The sequence below is a fragment of the Trachurus trachurus genome (genome assembly GCF_905171665.1).
Source record: "Trachurus trachurus genome assembly, chromosome: 19".
Taxonomy (NCBI): domain Eukaryota; kingdom Metazoa; phylum Chordata; class Actinopteri; order Carangiformes; family Carangidae; genus Trachurus; species Trachurus trachurus.
The window spans coordinates 22397861-22420713 of NC_139913.1; the positions used below are offsets into that span (position 1 = coordinate 22397861).

Here is a 22853-nt window from a genome sequence, read left to right on the forward strand (position 1 = left end):
TAACCTCAAGAATCCAATACAAAATCGCCCTCATCACCCACCTTTGCATCTACAGCAACGCCCCACAATACCTCAAAGACCTCCTTACCCCTCACTCATCCACCCGTAACCTCCGGTCCCAAAGTACCAACCTCCTCCACCAGCCCCGCACACGACTCCGCACCATGGGAGACCGAGCCTTCTGCTCCACTGCCCCCCACATCTGGAACTCCCTCCCTGAACACCTACGACAACCCCAGTCTGTCGATGCCTTTAAAAAAGGGCTTAAAACTTTTTTGTTCAGACAGGCTTTCCCAGGTCGTTCCTAGATGTTTTTATTCTCTTTCTGCACTTTCTTCTCCTCCTTCAGCTATTCTTTCTTCTGCTGATTTTAATCGTGTCTGATTTTAATCGTGTCTGATTTTTCTCTTAGTCTTTTGTTTATTTTGTTTTTTGGTTTCTGTAGCACTTTGAGATTACTTTATGAAAAGTGCTTTACAAATTAAATTTATTATTATTATTATTAACCAGCACGGGTAAATGGACCAAAGCAGAGGAAGAGGAGGATGAAGATGGCTGAGCATTGAAAAGAAAAAAAGGAAAAAGAGAGGTAGCTGGATTGATGGGGTAATCAATCCTGTAACTTTACCACACTGCATGTTAAATACTTCTGTTTGAAATGCGATGTGATACTTCGAGTAATACTTGTTTTCTTGTCTGTAACAACATCTATGTCACGTCTGTCCGTCCTGGGTGAGGGATCCCTCCTCTGTTGCTCACCCTGAGCTTTCTCAGATTTTTCCCTGTTAAAAGGATTTTCTATGGAGTTTTTCCTCAGTGGATGTGAGGGTCTAAGGACAGAGGATGTTGTTATGATGCCATGTAAAGCCCTTTGAGACAAACTGTTTGTAAAAACGGGCTATACAAATAAAATTGCCTTGTGTGTTTTGTTGCTGAGCATATAAACAGGTAGCATCTGGTGAGCCTAGCTTAGCATAAAGACAGCTTCTGATGAACAAAATGGTAACACTTTACACTAAGGTACACAAAATTAGAGTAGTTAATGAGTAACTAATGAAGAACTAATGAGGAACTAATGAGTAGTTAGTGAGGAACTAAGCTACACAAAATTACAGTAGTTACTGAGGAACTAAGCTACACAAAATTACAGTAGTTACTGAGGAACTACTGATTAATTAACTATTAGTTAATGGTCAGTTCTTCAGGAACCCCTGATCAAATTTCAGAGGAGTAGTTAATGAGGAACTAATGAGGAACTATTAATGATCAGTTCTTCATTAACTCATGATATAATTTCATAGAAAGTTAATCACAACTTGATGATTAGCGAACTAGTTACTTCATCAGTACAGAATCATTACTCAATAAAATGTCCAGTAGTTAACCTTTATGACCTAAAGTGACACATAATGAGTGGTTTTTCATTTCTTCATCTTCATCTTTACATTAGTAGTTCCTTAAAAAAATCACAGACAGCAGGATTCTTTAGAAGATTTTATTCATTAATTTCAGACCACATACACATCAATATGACCATCCATGTTGCCTTCGAAATAAATATGATAGTTTGTCACATGTTTGGTAGGCTAAATGAATGTATCATGGGGCTGTGTAGTACTGTATACTGATCACACCGTGGTTCACAGTAAAGTTGTTTGAGGTGCACAAAATTTAGAGTAGTTATTTACTATGAAACAAATTTGGAATGAATGAGGAACTCACTATTAGTTAATGGTGAGTTATTCAGTAACTCCTAATCAAATTACTGAGGAACTAACTATTACTTAATCATTAGTTACCCTTTTTGTGTACCTTAAGGTAAAGTGAGACATCAAAATGAGTAGGTAATGAGTACTGAATCATTAGTTACCCTTTTTGTGTACCTTATAGTAAAGTGAGACATCAAAATGACTAGGTAATGAGTACTGAATCATTAGTTACCCATTTTGTGTACCTTATAGTAAAGTGAGACATCAAAATGACTAGGTAATGAGTACTGAATCATTACTGAATCATTAGTTACTCTTTTTGTGTACCTTATAGTAAAGTGAGACATCAAAATGAGTAGGTAATAAGTACTGAATCATTACTGAATCATTAGTTACTATTTTTGTGTAAGGTACACAAACATTACAGTAGTTACTGATGAACTAATGAGGAACCAAAATAATCATTTGCCTCCATGTGCACCAAAATGACATAGAATGTAAAACAAAAACCTTTGTAACTTACTTGCTTAAAAAAAGTCATGTCTTTTATTTTGGAAACAAGATCTTCAATTCCGGTGGCTCACCTGTGCAGCTTTACTGTGAGGAGCAGTGAATTCATTTGACGACGATGAGAGAAGTAATGGACAGAGCAAGGAAGAGCAGAAGCTCCCATCTCAACTATATCAGAGACGTTCTATATCTCGAGGATGAGGATGTGACTGTACAGTATAAGTACATTTTAATGGTATCTCTCTCTTTTTTTTATATATATACAAATTCGGTAAGATTGCTCCTCAAATTTACTGTAAGATAACTTTGTCCAAAGTGAATTTAGCCCTCTAAAACCGACCGTAGTTTGGTTAACCGAACGTTACATTGATGCTACGCTTGCACATGTTTTACAAAACATTAAATAACTTATGAACCGTTTATGATAGAGACGAGCTGTGAACAGCATCTGAATCGGGGGGGTTATCCGCTTTCCGAGGGTCCTTGAATGGTGCCTCTACGACAACACGTGACACTGGAAGAGAAGCTAAACCGAGCATAGCATTGATGCTGAGGTTGCACATTTTTGTCAATATTTAATAACTTATGAACCGTATATGATAGAGACGAGTTGTGAACAGCATCTGAATCACTGGATTTTTTGAATGGTGCCTCTATGACAACAAGGGACGATATGCGTCATGTAACCACATGGTAAGGGAACAGAGCTAAACCGAGCTAGCATCAATGCAACACTTGAGCATACTTTCATAGAGGCACCATTGAAGGACCCTCGGAAAGCAAAGAATCCCGCGATTCAGATGCAGTTAACAGGTTATTTAATGTTTTGTACAACGTGTGCAAGTGTAGCATCAATGCTACATTCTGTTAACCGACCATAGCATCGATGCTATGCTAGGTCACTTTGGAGAAAGTTAGCATAGTAAAATTTGAGGAGTCATCTTACACATCTTCCAAAAAAAAAAAAAAAAGACAGATACCATTAAAATATCACTGTACGGTCACACCCTCATCCTCGAGATATCGTCGAAATGGGATTTTCCTTCTTTTGCTTTTCCCTGCATGGTCAATTGCTTCTCTTGTGCCAAGTGAATTCACTGCTCCTCACAGTAAAGATGCACAGGAAATGATGATCTCGTTTCCAAAATAAAAGACAAATGACACTTTGTAAATGACCTTTATGATAAGAACATTACTTCATTTGTTGTTTTTATGTTTATTTATTTAGTTTCTGAACATTAGTCAAGGTCAGGGCTTTATTTCTTATATATTAAGCCGACGTTATATTCAGTGCTTTTATTTTGAAAGCGTCTCGCCGAGACCTCATAAACTTCCGGTGCTACGGATTTTACCGGCAGTGTGTATGCAAGGCCAGAGTGTCTTCAATGCTAAAAGTGTGCCTAACTTACATGAAACGCCCTAGCACCTGGCTAATAAGGGGCACAAGGTTTGTTTTTGTTACCTTTTCATGTTATATTTATGTCCGGCTCGAGTTTGGTCGCCGTTGATAGTCTCATGTATGTATGGAACATGTTGTGGTTAGCGGTAGCTATTAGCATTGGCCAGCTCGGCTTAGTTAGCTTAGCTTAGCTCCATCTCACTTCAACACATTGAAGTGAGATGAAGCTAAGCTAACTCGTTGATTGTTTTATTAATGCAACAGGACTGTTTTGTCTGTTTGATGTGAGGTCTGGTAAGGTTAAAAACAGTTTATTGGATTAAAAACAAACGGTTAAAAATATTTATTTCATGGTAATACAGCACTCCATTTGGATATTGTCTTTTGATTAAATAGATAAAAAGGGAGTCAACTTACATTGAGCATGTTTTTATTTCCTTTACCCTGTTTTTAACATTTTTAACTCTTCCTTCTACCCTGTTTTTAACTCTACTTTCCCTACCTTGTTTTAACAATTGTAGCACTTTGAGATCGTGCCGATGAAAAGTGCATTACAAATTAAATTTATTATTATTATTATTATTATTATTATGATTGTTTATGTGATAAAAGCAGTTAAAAATAATTTCATTTATGTAAAAGGAAAGGTAACTGTATTTTATTTTCTTCTCATAGCTCTTACGGTGTGTCTGCAACTGAATACGGTCCATGGAATGAAGGAATGTGAACCAACAGTTTCATCATTTGTGACCATCATTTAGCTGGGGACGCTACACACTTGTTATTTTTTATTAGGCTATTATTAAAACAAGAAAGCTACAAAGGTTTTTCTTTTCTTTTCTTTCTCTTTTTATTATTATTTTTTTTTTACATTCTATCATATTTTCTTGTGTGTGGACATAAAAAAAATGTTATTTTGGTGTACCTGTGCAGGTAAAATCTTATTTTGGTGCCCGTGAAGACAAAAGTTATTTTGGTGCACATAGAGGCAAATGATTATTTTGGTTCTTCATTAGTTCATCAGTAACTACTGTAATGTTTGTGTACCTTACACAAAAATAGTAACTAATGACTAGGTAATGATTCAGTACTTATTACCTACTCATATTGATGTCTCACTTTACTATAAGGTACACAAAAAGAGTAACTAATGATTCAGTAATGATTCAGTACTCATCACCTAGTCATTTTGATGTCTCACTTTACTATAAGGTACACAAAAAGGGTAACTAATGATTCAGTACTCATTACCTACTCAATTAGATTTCTCACTTTACAATAAGGTGCACAAAAAGGGTAACTAATGACTAAGTAATGATTCAGTACTCATTACCTACTCATTTTGATGTCTCACTTTACCTTAAGGTACACAAAAAGGGTAACTAATGATTAAGTAATAGTTAGTTCCTCAGTAATTTGATTAGGAGTTACTGAATAACTCACCATTAACTAATAGTGAGTTCCTCATTCATTCCAAATTTGTTTCATAGTAAATAACTACTCTAAATTTTGTGCACCTCAAACAACTTTACTGTGAACCACGGTGTGATCAGTATACAGTACTACACAGCCCCATGATACATTCATTTAGCCTACCAAACATGTGACAAACTATCATATTTATTTCGAAGGCAACATGGATGGTCATATTGATGTGTATGTGGTCTGAAATTAATGAATAAAATCTTCTAAAGAATCCTGCTGTCTGTGATTTTTTAAGGAACTACTAATGTAAAGATGAAGATGAAGAAATGAAAAACCACTCATTATGTGTCACTTTAGGTCATAAAGGTTAACTACTGGACATGTTACTGAGTAATGATTCTGTACTGATGAAGTAACTAGTTCACTAATCATCAAGTTGTGATTAACTTTCTATGAAATTTGATCATGAGTTAATGAAGAACTGATCATTAATAGTTCCTCATTAGTTCCTCATTAACTACTCCTCGGAAATTTGATCAGGGGTTCCTGAAGAACTGACCATTAACTAATAGTTAGTTAATCATTAGTTCCTCAGTAACTACTCTAATTTTGTGTATCTCAGTTCCCTAACTAACTACGCATTAGTTCCTCATTAACTACTCCTCTGAAATTTGATCAGGGGTTCCTGAAGAACTGACCATTAACTAATAGTTAATTAATCAGTAGTTCCTCAGTAACTATTGTAATTTTGTGTACCTTAGTTCCTCAGTAACTACTGTAATTTTGTGTAGCTCAATTCCTCACTAACTACTCATTAGTTCCTCATTAGTTCTTCATTAGTTACTCATTAACTACTCTAATTTTGTGTACCTTAGTGTAAAGTGTTACCATAAATAAACATAAATGAGATTTTAAAAAATGACAATCAATAATAATGAATAAGCATATTTCCCATTATGTTATCAATCAGTAATATCCCTCCCTTGGGGAGGGTTCCCTAATCTATTATAAGTAGATAAATTAGGAGCTTCTCTGCCTCATGTTTTTCTATATCCACTGCAGATCTCTAATGAACCACAAGAGCAGATTGCAGCTATATGTTGGTCATCTAGATTGTTTCAAAGATAGAAAAATAAATTCAGCCAATACTTGGGTCAAATGTTTGACTTCTTCTTAATGGCCCAACTCTGGTCCATATACAGCATCATTGTCAGCTGGAATACGCCCAGATGTGATATGGGAAGTATTCCCTAAAGAAAAATATATAGCAATCAGGTTAAATTCAAATACAAAACATCTATCAACTGAGTTCAACAATGTATTCACAAAAAGTCACTGTATACAGTACCACTAAGAGGTCCAAAACAAACACTAGCTTTTTTCTGTTGTCATCACTTCAGAAGTGCTTCTTGCTTATTCAACACAAAGATCATGTCTCTGTCCTTGTTATGAGACATCAACCATCTATCCTGTAATGTATCGCCAACAGGCAGCGCTCAAGTTACAAAGCAGCGAGCGGAGGGACAGTGACTTCCGAGGATGCAAACACAACCCGAGGAGGCCTGCGGTACAAAACCTTGTCAGGGAAAATTGAAACAGAGCACAATACATTTGCCAATTGCAGGCACAGGAAAGACTGCTTGACTAATTATCACAACCCTGCCAGCAGCTCAAGGAAAACAGTTCACTTTAATAAACTTGGTGAGCACCCTAACAATACATCACACCATCTTCAAGACAGGTTTGGTGTTTAGGCTATTTTCATACTGCTTATGTGCTGAGTGGTCATACCAGTGCAGAGTCTCATACCCTCACCAGCGATGGAGGAGTAGATTTGACACCAGAGAATGAAATTAAGACCTCCTTTTCCCTCCCTTTGCTATTTTCAGACACATGCAGTCCACTGGGAGAGGAGCAAGAATGGAAGTGGGAAATACGCCTTTCAGCAGCGTCGGTGCTTGAATGGAAACAACTTGGGAAGCACAAATACAAAAAAAAACCCATTGCTGAAAGTATAAAAGTTTAATTCTACACTTTCACTTTACCGTTAAAGTAACAAGAAATTGTCAAGACCTGTGATTGGCTGGGACCTGCACAAACAATATGGCTGTCCCCTTCCCCACAATTCCCATTAAGCTCTGGGTAGAGTTGGGAGGGAATACTGTTTATGTGGAGCTACGTGGCAAACAAAACTGGTGCAAAATAATCTCACAAGACTAGTCAAAATTAGAAGTGACCTAGTATATGGTAAAAATGAGCGCCTGGTATGGTTGATATCAAACGAGGACATCGAGCCTTATTGAAAATGAAATGTAATATCATTCTGACAGCTGTTGTGAGTGGATAGTTGGATAATTAAAACCAGTTTTTGTATATTTTCATACAGAACTCAGAGTCTCTGCCCTAAAAGTGTCATGCAATGTTCTTGAGAAAAAAGAAATTGTAACGTCACCGAAGCCCTGTCCCCGGAGATCTTCTCCTCCACCCAACACCATATCTATATACTAACACCTATCAATACATCTCTTTTCCTACTTTCTGTCCAGCCCAGTGGTTTTCTACCCAGAGACGACCTGTTCTGAGGTTGTCTGGCGCAGCGGCGGGTCACATTTGTGTTTATGGCAGCATCGTGCGCCCCAGCACTGAACACTGTGGAAAAGAACAGCAAACAATGAACCGTAAGACATGACCTTCAGGGACAGGAGGGGTGGGTGGGTAAAGTGGGAGTGTGTGTGCGTGTAGTTGGGGGGGGTTTGGTTGGTCGGTTCTGGACACAGGGCTGCTCCCCTGAAACGAATCAAACACAGGCACCAGAAAAAAAGTCAGATTTGGAAAGGGGCAAAGGGGCATCTTTTACATGCTGAGCTACAAAATGGTGCTTTGTCAGGAGATTGCTGACAAAGACAACTGTGCCCTTCTGGTATGAAAGTAGAAGTGACCAAAACACAGCGGAAAAAACCTGTGGGGACAGTGGGACGACATTACAGGACGACAAGAGGACAGGCATCAACAGAATTAATACTGATAGAAGATATTTTAAACTTTGACTTTAAGAAAAAATAGCTTACGTAAGAATTTCCTCTATATTATTATACAGAGTGTCAAAGTCATTCGTTAAAGTTTCAACATTCAAAACCGACTCAGTTTGATTACCTAATAATTTCTTATATATCTGTTAAGATAGCAACATGTTTAAATTGTAATGTAATAATTATACTATTTTAGTTTTGAAAATGATTTCCTTTAGGGATATCAACATTAACATTTTAATGGCATAACATTATCATCTTAGTCTAACAACAATATATTCAACCAGCTTAGAGACAAGTGATTATATCAAGTAAGATTAGCTCTGGTTCAATTAAAAAAACACAGGCGAAGCAGCTCATCGATACTGGCGGATCCTTACATATTCAATTAGGATCATTGTCAGAGTTTGAAACAGTGACTTCGACCCAAAAAAAAAGGGAGAAAATCTGTGTCTTTCCAGCATAATACAACAGTCCCTGTTGTCTTACAGCTGCACTAGATCTTTGTCAACCAGGCACAGATCAATAAAGAAATCAGATGCAAATTGTATTGTATAACACCTCATCAAACAGAAACATATACATCCATAAATTTTGCCCGTGGGTTAACGGTCATGTTACCATTGAGCAGAGGAGAATGAGCCACAGTATTCTCAGATTTGAAGGGTTGATAAAGAAACAGAGAATGGCTTTAAAAACGGACAAAAAGAGACGATAATCAATAAAATATCAATCAATAGGCAGGCAGGAGGGCTAGGGGTAGGAAGATTGGATAGCTCAAGCCTTCACAGATAATCGAAGACACTAAGACAAGGGTCCCCACCCCCATCATGCTACATCTCTCTCTCTATGGTGGATGGTTGTCACCTCCTCCCTGTTTATCTCAATACCCCTCTTCTCTTCCTCCTCCTCGGCTTCCTCTCACTCTCTCTCTCTCTCCGTGTCCTTCTCAGGCTCCCCCTTTTTCCCTCTACTTTTCTCCCCACTATCTCACCCCTTCTCCATTTCCCTCGCTCTGCCTATCCCTCTCAACCACCATCACCATCACCACCATCGCCCCCCTCCCCTCCACCTCTTTTCTCTTCCACCAGAGCCCCCTCTCTCTCCTCCTCCTCCTCCTCCTCCTCTCTCCCGTGTCTACTGCAGCAGAAAAGCCAGCACAGACACCAGCATGTGTGCATTTGTACATGTGTGTGTGCCACTACGGTAGATCCGCGAGCGAGCCTCACACGATCATGAGCGAAGGAGGAGGTGATTTTTTTTCTTCTTTTTTTTTAAGAAAAAAAGGGTAAAAAAAAAAAAACATAAAACAAAACAAAAAGAAGAGCCTGCGTGGATGTCGAACACTGTGATCAAAACATTGATTGCTGATGCGTTACATCACAGCCATGGAAACAAAATCCCCTTAAATCATTAGAGTAACGTCTCTCCTCCTGTCTCCCTTTATTTCCTCTCATCTCCCTCTTCTTCCCTCTGTCTCTCTCTCATCTGTCTCATTGTATTTCCACATCAGCTCTCATTTTTCCCCTGTCCCAGCCTGTCTTCATCTCTCTGTCTTTTCTCTTCACATATAATTTGCATCTTTCAGGACCGAAGGACCAAGAGGTTTTGCCACGTTGGACAGGACACTTTTAGAAAGAGCGAGGGTGGAAAAAAGGGAAAAAAAAGAAGTCATCTGGGTCACATCGCTGTTTGACGTATATCGCTGCCTGGTATATTAGACCAACGGGGAGAAACGGAGCTGCTTTTCACCCACAAATAGAGCCAGTGCTGTGCAGCCACTGAAATGAATCCCACCTACTACCTGCTCTGTGCTGTGCATAACCCTGACGTGATGTCACATAGACCTCCATATGCAGCCGTTACACTTAATTGATGGGAGTTTTTGGATCATTTATGAGATCGTAGCCAGTGTAACCAGTGCATGTGCTGTTAAACTGTACATTACATAATCCACAGCATTCTAGCAGCGAGGCAGCAGGTACAGTAGCTTGCATCCAAGGTATGGCAGCGCTGCAAATGCTGCCCCCTCTTGCTCTGAGATAACTCGGAATTCAGCAGCCTAATCCACTTCTGTTTACATGCACATGAAAAGTACCTTTATTTTTGCCTGGTGCTGGCCATAGTCCGCCAAATGAAACTCGCAAAAGATCTCTCCCCCTCATGCAACATTTGGATTTTCTGCACAGGACTGCTTCACAACAGGCTGTTATGTTGAGTAGGGGCAGCGAAGGGTGGGATAGTGAGAAATCAATCCAATTGGGATGAGAGTGGCAGTTTGTGAAGCACTTCCTGCCTGATCCCGGGTCCAGAGAGGCGGATCAGGTGGCCTAAACCAGACTATCTGTCCATCACAGGCAGACACTTTGCTCTTCCTTTGGAGGCAACTGAAACTAGGTATGTAGATCTATACCTGGTGCCAGAGGAGGTGTGTCTGTGTGCATTAGTGTGTGTCTGTATGTGTGTGTGTTTGGGAAGCAAGGGTAAGAGTATGTGTGTGTGGGCTGCTATTGTCTTCATCTGTGATAGTAAATAGAGTATGCATTGCTGAGTGTGCAGTGGGTTAGGTTTTTTTCTTCATGGACATGCAGCTATTTTCAGTGTGATGGCATGAACTGGCCACTGCAGGTGTCTGCTGACTGTCTGGTTTTGCATGTGCACCTACAGTATGCATGCATGCATTCACAGGCAGCACCTCTGGGTCCTCACACACCCTCAAGACAGAGAAATATTCTTCACAAAAAGGTGCAAGACAAGAATGATCAAACTATATCAGTGGATATACCAAACAACACAAATCAAAGCAGTCATGATCAAGCAGCTGGATTTGTCTGTAACTGGAGGGTCTGAGAATAAAGAACCAGAAGCCCACTGAAATTGTTTTCATGTGCCAGGGATCAAAAACACAATCAGGGGTACTTGTTACTCTTACACCTGTATGATCAAATGTCGTCAAACATCTGCTTGTAAGAGTTAAACCATTAACTGTTTACATGAAAACAGGAGCAAGATGCGCGTAAAAGCAATAAAGCCCGCGCGTAAAAGCCATGTACCGTTCAAGTGGGCCAAGGTGGACGGGCAAAAACCAACCCAACACAGTGCAGCACCACTGAGGGTAAATGTGGGGAAAGACAGTCACTTGAAACCTGACGATTAGGCGTCCTATGAGCCTCCTCGATGCGGTGCTACAATAAATAAGGCTAAGATGAAATACGGCGCATTGATGTGCATCATAAACGGACAAATATGATCTAATGAAGGCGTTTGGATGCAAGAGGCGCAGCGGATGGCGCGTTTGGAGGCAGATGTGTATTAAGGCTGCTCAAGTAGCAGAATACGGCGGTAGGAATTATGACAGCAATAAAAACGGCATTCAGTGTGAATCCAGCTCGTCTCAAACATGAAATATATCAAGTGAAAGACATGGAGGTGAACAGCCGAGGTTGTTACATCAACTAGTACCTGCTACACCGTTTTCCATTTTTCCAATGCTATCAGCATTAATTATTCAATATCAGTAAGTCTATATCCTGCCGTTTAATACAAGCTGCACTGACAGGGATCACACACATACCAACAGTGAGTGTCCAATGAACCACTGCAGTTCTCATCTTAACAGAGCACAAAAAAAAAGTTTTTCAAACTTATCATGAGTCAAGCAGTGGTCTGAGACATAATGAGATGCAATATGCAACAGTAGAGAAACAACTTGAGGAACTCACCCGGGCATATTTGGAGGAATACGGGTCTTCAAACAGAGCCCATATTCTGGGCTGCCAGGTTTTCCACCAGCCCGCTTTCCTCGCGTCCTCCTGCATGCACAGTCTTTTCAAGTCCCCATCAGCACCGCCCAGCGCTGGGTCGTCGTCCGGCGCGTCCGGTTCTGGATTCTCGAAGCTGTCCAGCGCCTCCTCCGCATCCCGGTGCTGCCGGTAATTCATCCAGCAACACGCCTCCACGTCCGTCTCATCGATGCCCCAGAAGGCCAGCTCCTCTTCGAACAGGGGACCGCACACATCGTTGGGACAGTGCAACTTCCCGGTGCGGTAATAGTTGAGGATGAAGGAAAACACTGACGGGTGGCGGTCGAAGAAGAACTCGTCTAATTTGGGGTCGTAGTCGAAGTTGCTGAACGCGTCGGGTTCGGTGAGCCACGACAGGCGGGTACCGGGCAGGGTTTTTAGGGTGCTCCGGTAAGTCTCATGCCGCACCCCCCCGCAGTTTATCACGATTTTCTCGCTTTCCGACGGACAAGTCATGTCTGCGCTGTAACATGCTTTGTTGGACGACTTGTTCCCACCCTTGCGCCCTTTGAAAGAGGATACACACACCGAACTGAGCATAGAGGACCGGGGGGGGAGGGAGAGGATGAGAGAGACCGAAGGGAGGAGGAGGAGGAGGAGGAGGAGGAGGGAGGAGTCTGAGGAGTCTGCGGGGAGAGAAAAAGGGCAGAAATTTTAGCTGAAGGGAGAAATAGATGTGGATTATCAACATTGCAATACAAATTAAGAATCACGGGGGGTTTGAGGGTTGGGGGGGGCAGCTGTATGTGCAATTCTTAACTTGATAATCAAATGATGGAATGGGTGCAAAATGACCTTGTGCAGGTGCAGTGAGTGGCAAAAGGAGAAGGGGGGGGGGGGGGGGGGGGGGGGCTTCGAGTTGTTTTTGACACAGCATCCTGGAGTATCCAAAAAATAAATAAATAAACAAATAAACACACACACACACACACACACACACACACGCCTTCAGCAGCGTATTAGTGCAGCATATGAAAAAACAGGTGGCTTGGAGCACATTCATGAGTCAGCATCCTCACTGCTGATTGTTAACACCTCAGTGATGGGGAAGATTTAAGCTACTGTCATGTGACCGGGGTCCCAGCACGGTCACCATCCCACCATCCATTTATCCGCCCCCCCACCCCCTCTTTCTCTTCCTCCCTCTCTCTCCCCCTCTGAACTGGATTGTTCCTCCAGCCTGTCACTGTATGTTCACTTGTTCAGCCAACAGTCTCTCTACATTGATCTGCTTGATGCCGGAGTCACTGTTCTTTCAAATCCTCTTCCTAATTAGGCCACTGTGAGACTTCAGCATACAGACACCCCCATCACACACACACACACACACACACACACTCCCCATATACACACACATATACACTCATACCCACCCCACCTGCAACAACCCTGCTCTTTCCTTTTCCTCTGCCTGGGAACCAAAGAGTGTGTGAGGAGAAGAGGAGAGGAAGAGGGGGAGGGAGTGACAGAAAGATGGAAGAAAGAGAGGGAAAAACTGGGGATCCATCCTCCATCCTCCTCCTGCTTCTTTTTCCTCCCCATCCTCCAGAACGCCTTTGTGACTTGAGGTGGCGCAGCACCGTGTGTGTGCGTGTGTGTGTGTGATGTGTGTTAATTGCCTCCCGAGAGTGCAGTGTCCGTACTAATGTTAGATCTCCTCAATCAGCCTATGTGCGTGCTACACACACTGCTGCTGCAGCCCCCCCCCCCCCCTTGCCCCCCCCCCCTTGCCCCCCCGTTCTAATCCCCCCCTCCCTCCGATCGCACTGAGATTCATGCACAGTTATGTCAATGCTCTCTGCCACTTTTCTCCCATACACTATGCGATGTATGTGTGCGTAAAGACATGTGGAGACAGAAATGAGGAGGAGAGGAAGGAGGGAGGGAGGGAGGGAGAGAGGGAGGGGGGGGGGGGGGAGAGGCCATAAATCTGATTTTTAATGGAAGGATCGAAAAGGACAGAACAATCAGGAAAACAAGGCAGGCTCAGACAAAGACCTGAGGACGGGGGGACGAAGAGAGAAAAGAGAGAGAAGTGGGGGGGGGGAGAAGAGAGTGCGGCACACTTCTGGTGAACAGCTAGTGTAATATTGTCTCTTCCACAGTAATGGAAGAAGAGGGGGGTAAAGGGGGAGCGTAGAAGTGGGGAGGGAGGAGGGAGAGCATCGAAAAAAGGAGAGTGCACTATAAAAGTGAATGAATTCTGCTGCAGTAAAAGAGCCAGAGTTATTTGCTCTCTCTCTCTCTCAGTCAGATTATTCGCCCGCGAGCTGCATCGACATCCGTGGGAGGGGAGGGGGGGGGCTGTGTGTCTGTGTGTATTGGGGTGGGGGGGTGCGTGCTTCAGAAAAAGACACGCGTAAAGAAGAAAAAGCCTATACATGCACCGTATCTATGTTGTTAACCTTTTTCTCTATTCAAAGAAATGCACCACTGCCCCCCACCTCCTCCTCCTCCTCCCCCTCTTCCCTCCTCCTCTCCTGTGAGCTCTCCCACCGGCCCTCCCCCCCTCCCTCCCTCCCTCTCTCTTCCTCTCTCCCTCACTTTCTCTTCCTCGCTCGCTCTCATATTCCGCATAAAGGAATCACATTTCATTGAAGGAGCAGAATCAAGGCTTCACTTCTCCTTCTCCTTCCTCTTCCTCTCCTTCCTCACAACACGGTCTTATTCCGATGTGGTGCCCCCTCCCCCCTCTCTCTCTTTCCTTCTCTCCATCACACTCATTCTCTCTGCCTCTTCTGTCCCCCCTTTTCCCCTCTACTCTTTGCATTTTTGCTCTAACGCACCATTTTCTCTCATTCTTTCTCTCTTTCCTGTCCCATCCCCCCTCCCCCTCCCAAAGTAAGATTCTTTCACTTTGGGGTAACTCTCTCCTCCTCTCTCTCCCCAACAGACTTTTTGCTTTCTGTCATGTGGGACACTGCAGATGTTCTGTCTTACATGTTACTAGTGTTTACTCTGTTGTCCTGCTCTCTCCTCTGCACTTGTTTTCTCTTTTTTTGTCTCTTTTTCGTTCATGGAAAAGTTAGCTGTCTCTCTTCAGGTCTTGTTTTGACATTAAGTTTCTTTTTTTTTAAATCTTATTTTGATTTTTTTTTTCTTTCTACATTTTGGAGATACTGGAGAAAAGACTTTTCAACTCTCAGGTAAGGTTCACTAAGATTGAGGCTACTGCATGGGTAAAGAATAAAAAAATAATATTTAAGACTGTGCACAGCTTGACAATAAAAATAAATGGATGTATTTTGTGTGCACACAGCAGAAACATCCAGTAACTAAGGCGTTAAATGCGGCTTTACTTTTTTTCTGAAGTATTTGCTGCAGGATCTCTGACAAGAAAAATCCTGCACTCATGAGTTTTTGTGTTGCACTGCATCATTACGCCAAAGTTTGTATTGCCATGTGTTAACAACACTAATTTCATTAGAAACTTTAACAAAAAACTAACAAAACAGAAAAACTGCACCAAACAGACTGTTTGAAAGTGAGGTCAGGCGGGGAGAGTGTAAAATGCACACTCAGCTGTGTCCTGTGGGTCTGTCCAGCAGGGACCGCTTGTGTTGTGAGGTAGGTTGGATTTCAGCACCATGGACAGCGGCACACTCGCTCTCTCCGGGACAAAAACTTTTTCAGCGCAGCTCCTGTGATCTCACTGTGAAACTTTTATCCATTAGATGATTTGCTTTTTTTGCTTTTTTGCTTTTTTTTACTTCACTTTGTAACTCAGTGCCCTGACTTGTGCTTGATAGTCAGTTGTAGCTTCTTGGCAAACTGCTGAATATTTTATACACAGACAGCCACAAGTTTGTAACTGTGGTTAAATGGCTTTTTGTTCCCTGGGAACCATGCGTGGTGAGTTTATTGATTTCATATATTTGCTTAAGTGTTCCTTCATGTAATTTGGGTGTTAATTGGGGCAGGGTGTAATGGGGGTCTTCTCACATTTACCCGCAACTAATTACATTGCTACCTCTCAAATTTTAAGTTTGAGTGAAAGCAGTTGTCAACAAGGCCGGATGGCTGATCTTAAGGAGCTCAGGGCATGAGAGTTGAGTGTGTTTTAGCTGGATTTTCAGTTTGATACAGGGGAGGTAAGCACATCTCTTTAAGAGTCAGCGTCAGCACTTTGATCACTGACAGCAGTGCAATGCCGGCTTGGAAAAAAAGACCCACAAAAAGAGGAGGTATGGAGCTGGGGGATGGAGGGTAGAGAAAGTCAGCATCGGGTGTAAAATGGAGGAATGAAGGCGAGATCCAGTGCAGATGGAAAAAGACACAGAGGTGAGAAGAGAAGGAAGGCAGAGGGGGGGTGTGCATGAGGAAGAAGCTAAAAACTGAGCGAGAGGCAGTAGGAGGAGGAAGGGGGAGCAGAGAAGAGAAGAGGTACAATCCCCCACCACCGCCACCTCGCTCTCTTTCTCTCTCCTGCAGCATTTCCTGCCTTGGCCACCATGTCCTGCACCACCCTGCTACCACTACCTCACCACTGCACACACACACACACAAGTATGCAGGAGAGGGAGGGAGGGAGGGGGAGATACATCCATACACATGCACACACACCTGAGTGGAGCAAACGGGCTAAGAAAAGCAAAATGAGGCTTAATCATTATAAAGCATTAGAGAGAAGAGATCATTCCTGCAGTGGACTGATAGAGAGAGGGAGAGAGGGAGCGTGCACATGGCTCATGCACGAAAGCTGCACTGACGCTAATATATATTAGCAGAAACACTGCAGCAAGAGGGGGAGGGAGCACAGGATTATGGGATGCATTGACTGTGAGGTACCAGCAGCAGTAACTGGGAGTGGGGGGGCACACACACTAGAGAGAGAGAGAGAGAGAGACAGAGAAGGCAAGGGAGAAATTTGGAGGAGTGCTGACTGCGCGGAAAAGACCCAGCAGTTGGCAGAAAAGGCAAAAACCTTTACCAATCACACAGGGGGGAGAGATAGGGGGAGTGAGATGAGATGAGATGGAGAAGGGGGGAGTGTTGGGAAGAGGAAGGACAGAAAAGGAAAGGATCAAAAGACTGTGTGCGTCAGGGGGGAGAGGGAGGGACGCTGTGCTGTGGGTAAGGTAGAGAGGGGAGTGAGAGAGGGTGTTGGGGAAATGGAAGAGGGGAGGAAAAAGTGGGGAAGGAGAGGCAGACAGAAAAAGACCTTGCAGTGGCTGGAGAGGGAGGGTTGTGGGTGGTGGCTGGGGAGGGAAGGAGGTGTACACATGGTGTGCAATACTAATAAGAGGAATAGAGAGAGTGAAGTGATTAAGATAGGGGAGGAGAGAAAGGAAAACAAGTGCAGGGATGTAAAACAGACGTACAGCTGAGCTGAATGGCAAATGTAGCCTACCACTGGGGAGAAGGAGGGCATTGCAGGCAAGTGTGTAGCTGTGTGTGTGTGGTTGTGGTTGTGTGTGTGTGTGAGGGTGAGAAAGAGAGAGAGGGAGCACGAATTACGTATGTGTTTCTGGTGCACAGCCATTTTTTTCCCCACCCGCTACCTCATCAAAGGATGTAACCACAAGGCTTCATGCTGTTCCATCCATATCGCCTCCCTCCCTCCCTCCTCTCCTCTCCTCTCCTCCTCATTCCTTCACCCCCACCCCCTCCTCTCTACCTTATCTCACTCTCTTTTCTCTCACGCACTCCCCAGTGTTGAGGAGACCCCAACAGGACAAAGTGAGGCACTGCAGCGCGGTGAAAAGCACTGCGGTCACCTCCCCTTTTAGTGCGGTGTCACACCACACACCGTCCTCTCCTCTCCCCCCTCGGACTGTCATTGCACCTCACGGTGAAACTCACATTCTGCCAGGAGTGGAGAGAATAGACAAGATACGGTGCTCGTGCACGTGCGGGGACGTTGGTGGGAGGTAGGTGGCGTATGAATCGAGTAAATAAGAATGAAAACAGCAGGAAATGTATGAATGGACGGAGTGGAGAGACAAAAACAGACAGGGTGTGTATGCAGATAAAAACAGAGAGCAAGGCCACACAATGACCCAGCAGCTCTGAGACAGCTCGTGTAAACAGAGGAGAGGGGGAAAAAAAAAAACAGGCATTTCTCATCATAATAAAGCTCACCAGTGGCCAATTCCCAGAACATGAATTAAATAGCCAATCAATTAAGCAAGCAGAGAGGAAATCTACCAGAGGCGGCCCCTCCACTCAGCAACACCAGCAGAGATCTCCAGGGGCTGACCAATCCACACATACTGCACCAACACCCCCTCGGGGGTCTAGCCTGGTGCATATTGGTCAAGCCCCCCGCCCCCCCAGAAGTTGTCGCTGCTCTCTTGTCATGATCGCCACCAGCCACCGTTTTTTTTTCTTTCATGAGGGTAAGAATCATATAGGCTGCTGTTTTTCTCCTTTTAGCTAGCAGGGGATGATTAATACATAAGGCAATTTTCAGGAATAGAGCAGCAGCAATGAAGCCTGTAATAGAGCCCTGAAAGCTCAGTCAGTGTCCATGACTAAAATCCTTCCTGCCCACAGGAGGACAGATGCTGAGATATCTCAGATAGATATTCCCACTGTGTGAGACCTCACTGGTGACAGAGGGGATGTGAGAGGGGAAGAAGTGATGGGAGAAGAGGTGGTAAAGCTCCTTTCAAGGATCAATGGCTGGTGTAAGAGAGGTCAGAAAAATCCCAAAGCACTGAGTGCAGGGAGGGAGAGGAAAAAACACACACACACACACACATACGGTGGGATAGTGTGTCATGTCGGGAAGGAACTCTATTTTTGGACGTGGATAAATCCGAGCTAATATCCCTCAGTATTCAACTTTAAAATCAGGTTCTTAGGAGACTTTGCATCAAGAGCAAATATATTTAACCTCCACACCTCCCATCCCTCTCTCTCTCTCTCTCATAGGTCATTTAAACCTGTCTACACCTAATTAATGACACTGCCCTCCCCGCATAATTAGGACCATTATGATCCAGCGGTGCAGTAGGCCAGACAGACAAACGGGGACAAGGAGAAGAAGTATTACGAGCACTGATAGCCGACATGTGAACTAGCTGGTGATTGGACACAGAGAGAGAGGGGGGGGGTCAAACATGAGCATCCAAACAGATGAGAAGGAGGGAGAGAAGTTGGAGTTTTTAATGGGAGCAAAGGAGATGAGAGAAGATAAGAGGTGAAGCTTCAAGGTCAAGGCTTCAGGGTTTTTTTGGAAAGGAGCGTAATCGGGTATAAATGAGTTGAAGGGCAGAGGGAAAGTTCTCCTAAGTGACGCTATAGACGAGGAAGAAACCATCACATCCAAGGAGAGAGGAAGGGTCGGAGGCAAAGAACACACACACACACACACACCAACCCAGGATACGACAGATGCGTAATTCAATCACAACCTCAAAATAGATTTACCCCCCCACACTGCCACCACTACCCCTCTTCATTGCTTAAACAGCAGTGCCCTCCTTTTCAAGCCCCATCACTACTCTACCAATCACATCCACTGACAACATGCCACTGTCTCTGGTGGGGAGGTTTCTTTTTTTTCACCCCCTCATTCTTTTTTGCTAAAATCGAAGGGGTGTTTTCTGGGTTACCCTCAATCTAAAAATAGCTCCAGCTGTAGGTTTTATAATGCAGGATTGAGAAGGAGGAGGGAGAAGAGAGCAAATGGAGGAAGAGAGGCAGAGTTCCCATTAGGGGGAAGAGCAACGCTGGAGCCAGTTAGGAGGGGAAAAAAAAAAAATTAAAAAGTGAGGCATGCGCTGGGAAGTGGAGGAAGAAGAGGCGTTATGAAACTGGAGACTTGAGTGTGTAATGCAGATGGAGCAGGTTGACAGAGTCTAGACGTTTAACTGCCCCCATAGACTTCCAGGATGAGATCTCTGTGATGCTATACTTGTGGTTCCACTCCACTACCCCACCGCTCTCATAACCCCCCCATCCCTTCCTCACACCTTCCTCTCCCTCTCCCTTGTATGTGTGTATGTGTGTGTGTTTGTGTCACCCTCGCCCTCCTCATGTGGTTCCTTTATCAAACCTCCATTTCAGGCCTTGACACCTACCCAGTGCTGCCACGAAGCAGACACACACAGACACACAAACACACACTGAAGGAAGCATGCCAGGAAAACAAATGCATGCATAGTAGGATATATACAAAAAGCACAAAGCAGCTCACACATGGAAAGTCAAGCAGACACTTACACACACACACACGCACTTACACACACACATTCCTCTCAGAGGCATGAAACTGCTCTGATCTTGTGGTGGAGATGGGGAAACACCCACCATTTGTGCAATGAGGAATGTCAGGATTTACAAAATGAAATGTTCAGGCATCATACCAGTGGATAATAATTCAAAGCTGACTGTGTTAAAGTACAGTTATATTTGTATCACAGCAGCAATAAATAGAATAAAAACTAAGGAGGATGCTTATGATTTCAATTTGAACACATCATTTTGATTCCTCCTGATTCTGATCAATACACACACATGCTAAAGGGGGGGGGGGGGGGGGGAAATCGCAGTTCAAGTGCATTAAACGATACTTGTTGAATGTAGGTTTGACGCTGTATTTCCCTTTTTCTCCCTCTCCAATAGAGCTGCTACGTTATTAGACGATAAAGGCAGAATAAAGCGACCAAAATACAGACATATACACAGACACGGTTAATACTCACTTGCTTTTGGTTCAGGTTCGTTTCGAGTGCGCGCAGAAACACGCACATCAAGCTTAAAGATCAATCAAAATGTAGTTTTCTTTGTTAGATCGCTCTTTCTTATGATTTCAGAGAGTATCCAGTTTCTCGCAGGCATTCAGTTGATCTTTTTTGTCTCCCCGATTATAATAAATCAAAATAGGATTGCGCGCGTCTGTTGCTGAAAATCTCGTTTTGACACCGTGATAGCCGAATGTTACTTAGAGCTTATGGTCATGCTGATGATGGCAAAGGGATGAGTCTTTTCGGATGAAATTAAGCAGAAGGTCCCCCTGAAAATGAAAACTGGCTTTATCTTTTTTTTTTTGGCTTTTTCTTTCTTTTTTTTGGCTTGTTTGCTATTTCCCTCGATCTCAGAGCCCCCTCTCCCACCTCTTTGTTACAGCCAAAAAATAATTGCCAGCCTTTGTTACAGTGTCTCTACGCTTCCAGGCACAGGGTGTAGCTACCATTCAGCTCTTCTTCTGTCTCTCCCCCTTTTCCAAATGTTTAAATAGGAGATGCAGCCCTGTAGACACCCCTCTCTTTGCCTTTCCCTCTCTGTGACTGTCTCTGTTCCGTTGGAAGAGCGTCACCTTCTGCACTATTTTTTTCCTCAGACGATACATGTGGGCGGATTAGAGAACAAGACAGAGGGGTGGGAGGACCCCGGTGAATACAGAGGCTAATTCTCATATGGCTGCTGAACTTCATAAATATGCTGTAAACAGACATACGCGCACGCACGCGCACGGGCGGCTACAATAGAGAGAGGATTGTGTCATCAGTTTAATTGGCTCTTTTTTTCCTGTTTGTTTCTGTCTCCCTCTCTTCCTATCTCTCTCTCTTTAGCCCGTATAGCCCACACATGCTCACTCTGCTGGAGGGACGCACAAACACCATTTTGTCTACAGGTTTCCAGCCTTGACTCTGGCGTGGCTGACATCAGCAGTCATGTGGTGGTATAGCAGAGAAGCAGGTGGGTTATGAGACAGTGTGGAGTAATATGGTGAATAATAACTGTAGTGGAGCAATGTGAAAAAGAAATCACTGTTTTTGTGTCACATTATTTCAGTTGTCTTATTTAAAAAATAATAATAATTAAAAAAGAAAAGAAAAAAAGAATGAAAGCGGAAACAAACAAATAACTCCCTTTCTCCAGACTGTTCCTGCAAGAGACCCTGCTGGTCAGAGCTACTAGTGTTTAAGTAGAAGTACCATGATCAGCAAAATGTTGCTGATGCACTTATCGACAGGAAGCTCAAAGTAAGTGCAACATTGCCTCATGAAAATTACAACAGTTGTAAAAGGGCAAAGGCTACTGCTAGGCACATGTAGCCTAGCACTTCCCTTTGACCACAAAATGTTCTTGGGAGAGCAAAGAGCAGACAGAAAATTGATGAGAAAAGGGGAGACAGGTTTTTAAAGTGCATTTAGAATTAGCACAGACGACATTATGTTGCTGTTGGTTAACTATTTCACATTAAAAAGGACATTTTTGTAGAAAAAAAAGAAAAGAAAAAAAGAAAGAAAGAAAGAAAGAAAGAAAGAAAGAAAGAAAGAAAGAAAAGAAAGGGCTTTACTTGTTAATTCATTATATTTCTGACCCTTTCCCAAATGGGAATACAGCTGGCATTCAGGTCTACACTGTCTCACTGTCTAAAATTGTGTTCAGACAGTCGACCATTCAAAGAAACTACTGAGAAAAGGTCAGGCTTCCTCGAACTGTGAGGGTAGCTACAGTGCAAAACACTGAGCTTCCTGCCTTCCCTCAAAAAGTTGCATTATTCACAAAACGCTGTTTAAGAATTCATACACTAAAAATATGGCATTCGTGTCATCTAGGAGACACATCGCTTTTTGTGTTCTTCATATCTTCTCACTGTAAAGAGGTCTATGAGGAAGACATAACATGCTTATGGGTCAAGGGCAGGTCACTGAAAGTCATAAACATTGACAGCATATTTAAATGGCAATATGTATTAATTTAGTATAGCTCCTTTTTATTTCATGTATTTTCAATGTGTAATACTTACTTAAAGGGACAACGAGGAGTTTTGGAAAAGTGAAGCGTTTTCACACTACATTTATGAGCCTCCGCGCACCGTGAAATTCTTTGACCGGCGCAAGACAGACTCATGTTTTCATTCATCAAGAATTAAAGTCAGAGGTTCGAAGACGATCACATACCGTTGTAGTTCCGACCATAAACGGCGATTCGGCGGCGTTATTCTCATGACTCGCCACGAAACCGAAAGTAAAAAAACGCTGGTCGGCTCGACCAGCATCTCCGCCACCACTAATAATAA

At 43.1% G+C, this 22853-nt stretch overlaps 1 pseudogene across 1 annotated transcript in view; it reads right to left on the minus strand.

Annotated features, from left to right (window-relative positions):
- Positions 1-21094, minus strand: part of LOC311003010 (voltage-gated potassium channel KCNC1-like) — a 59169-nt pseudogene extending 38075 nt beyond the window's left edge. The window contains exons 1-2 of the transcript XR_014596511.1: positions 20527-21094; positions 11795-12501 (exon numbers count right to left, since the gene is read on the minus strand). The product of XR_014596511.1 is annotated as a voltage-gated potassium channel KCNC1-like (transcript). The remainder of the gene's footprint in view (positions 1-11794; positions 12502-20526) is intronic.
- Between the last annotated feature and the right edge of the window lie 1759 nt (positions 21095-22853).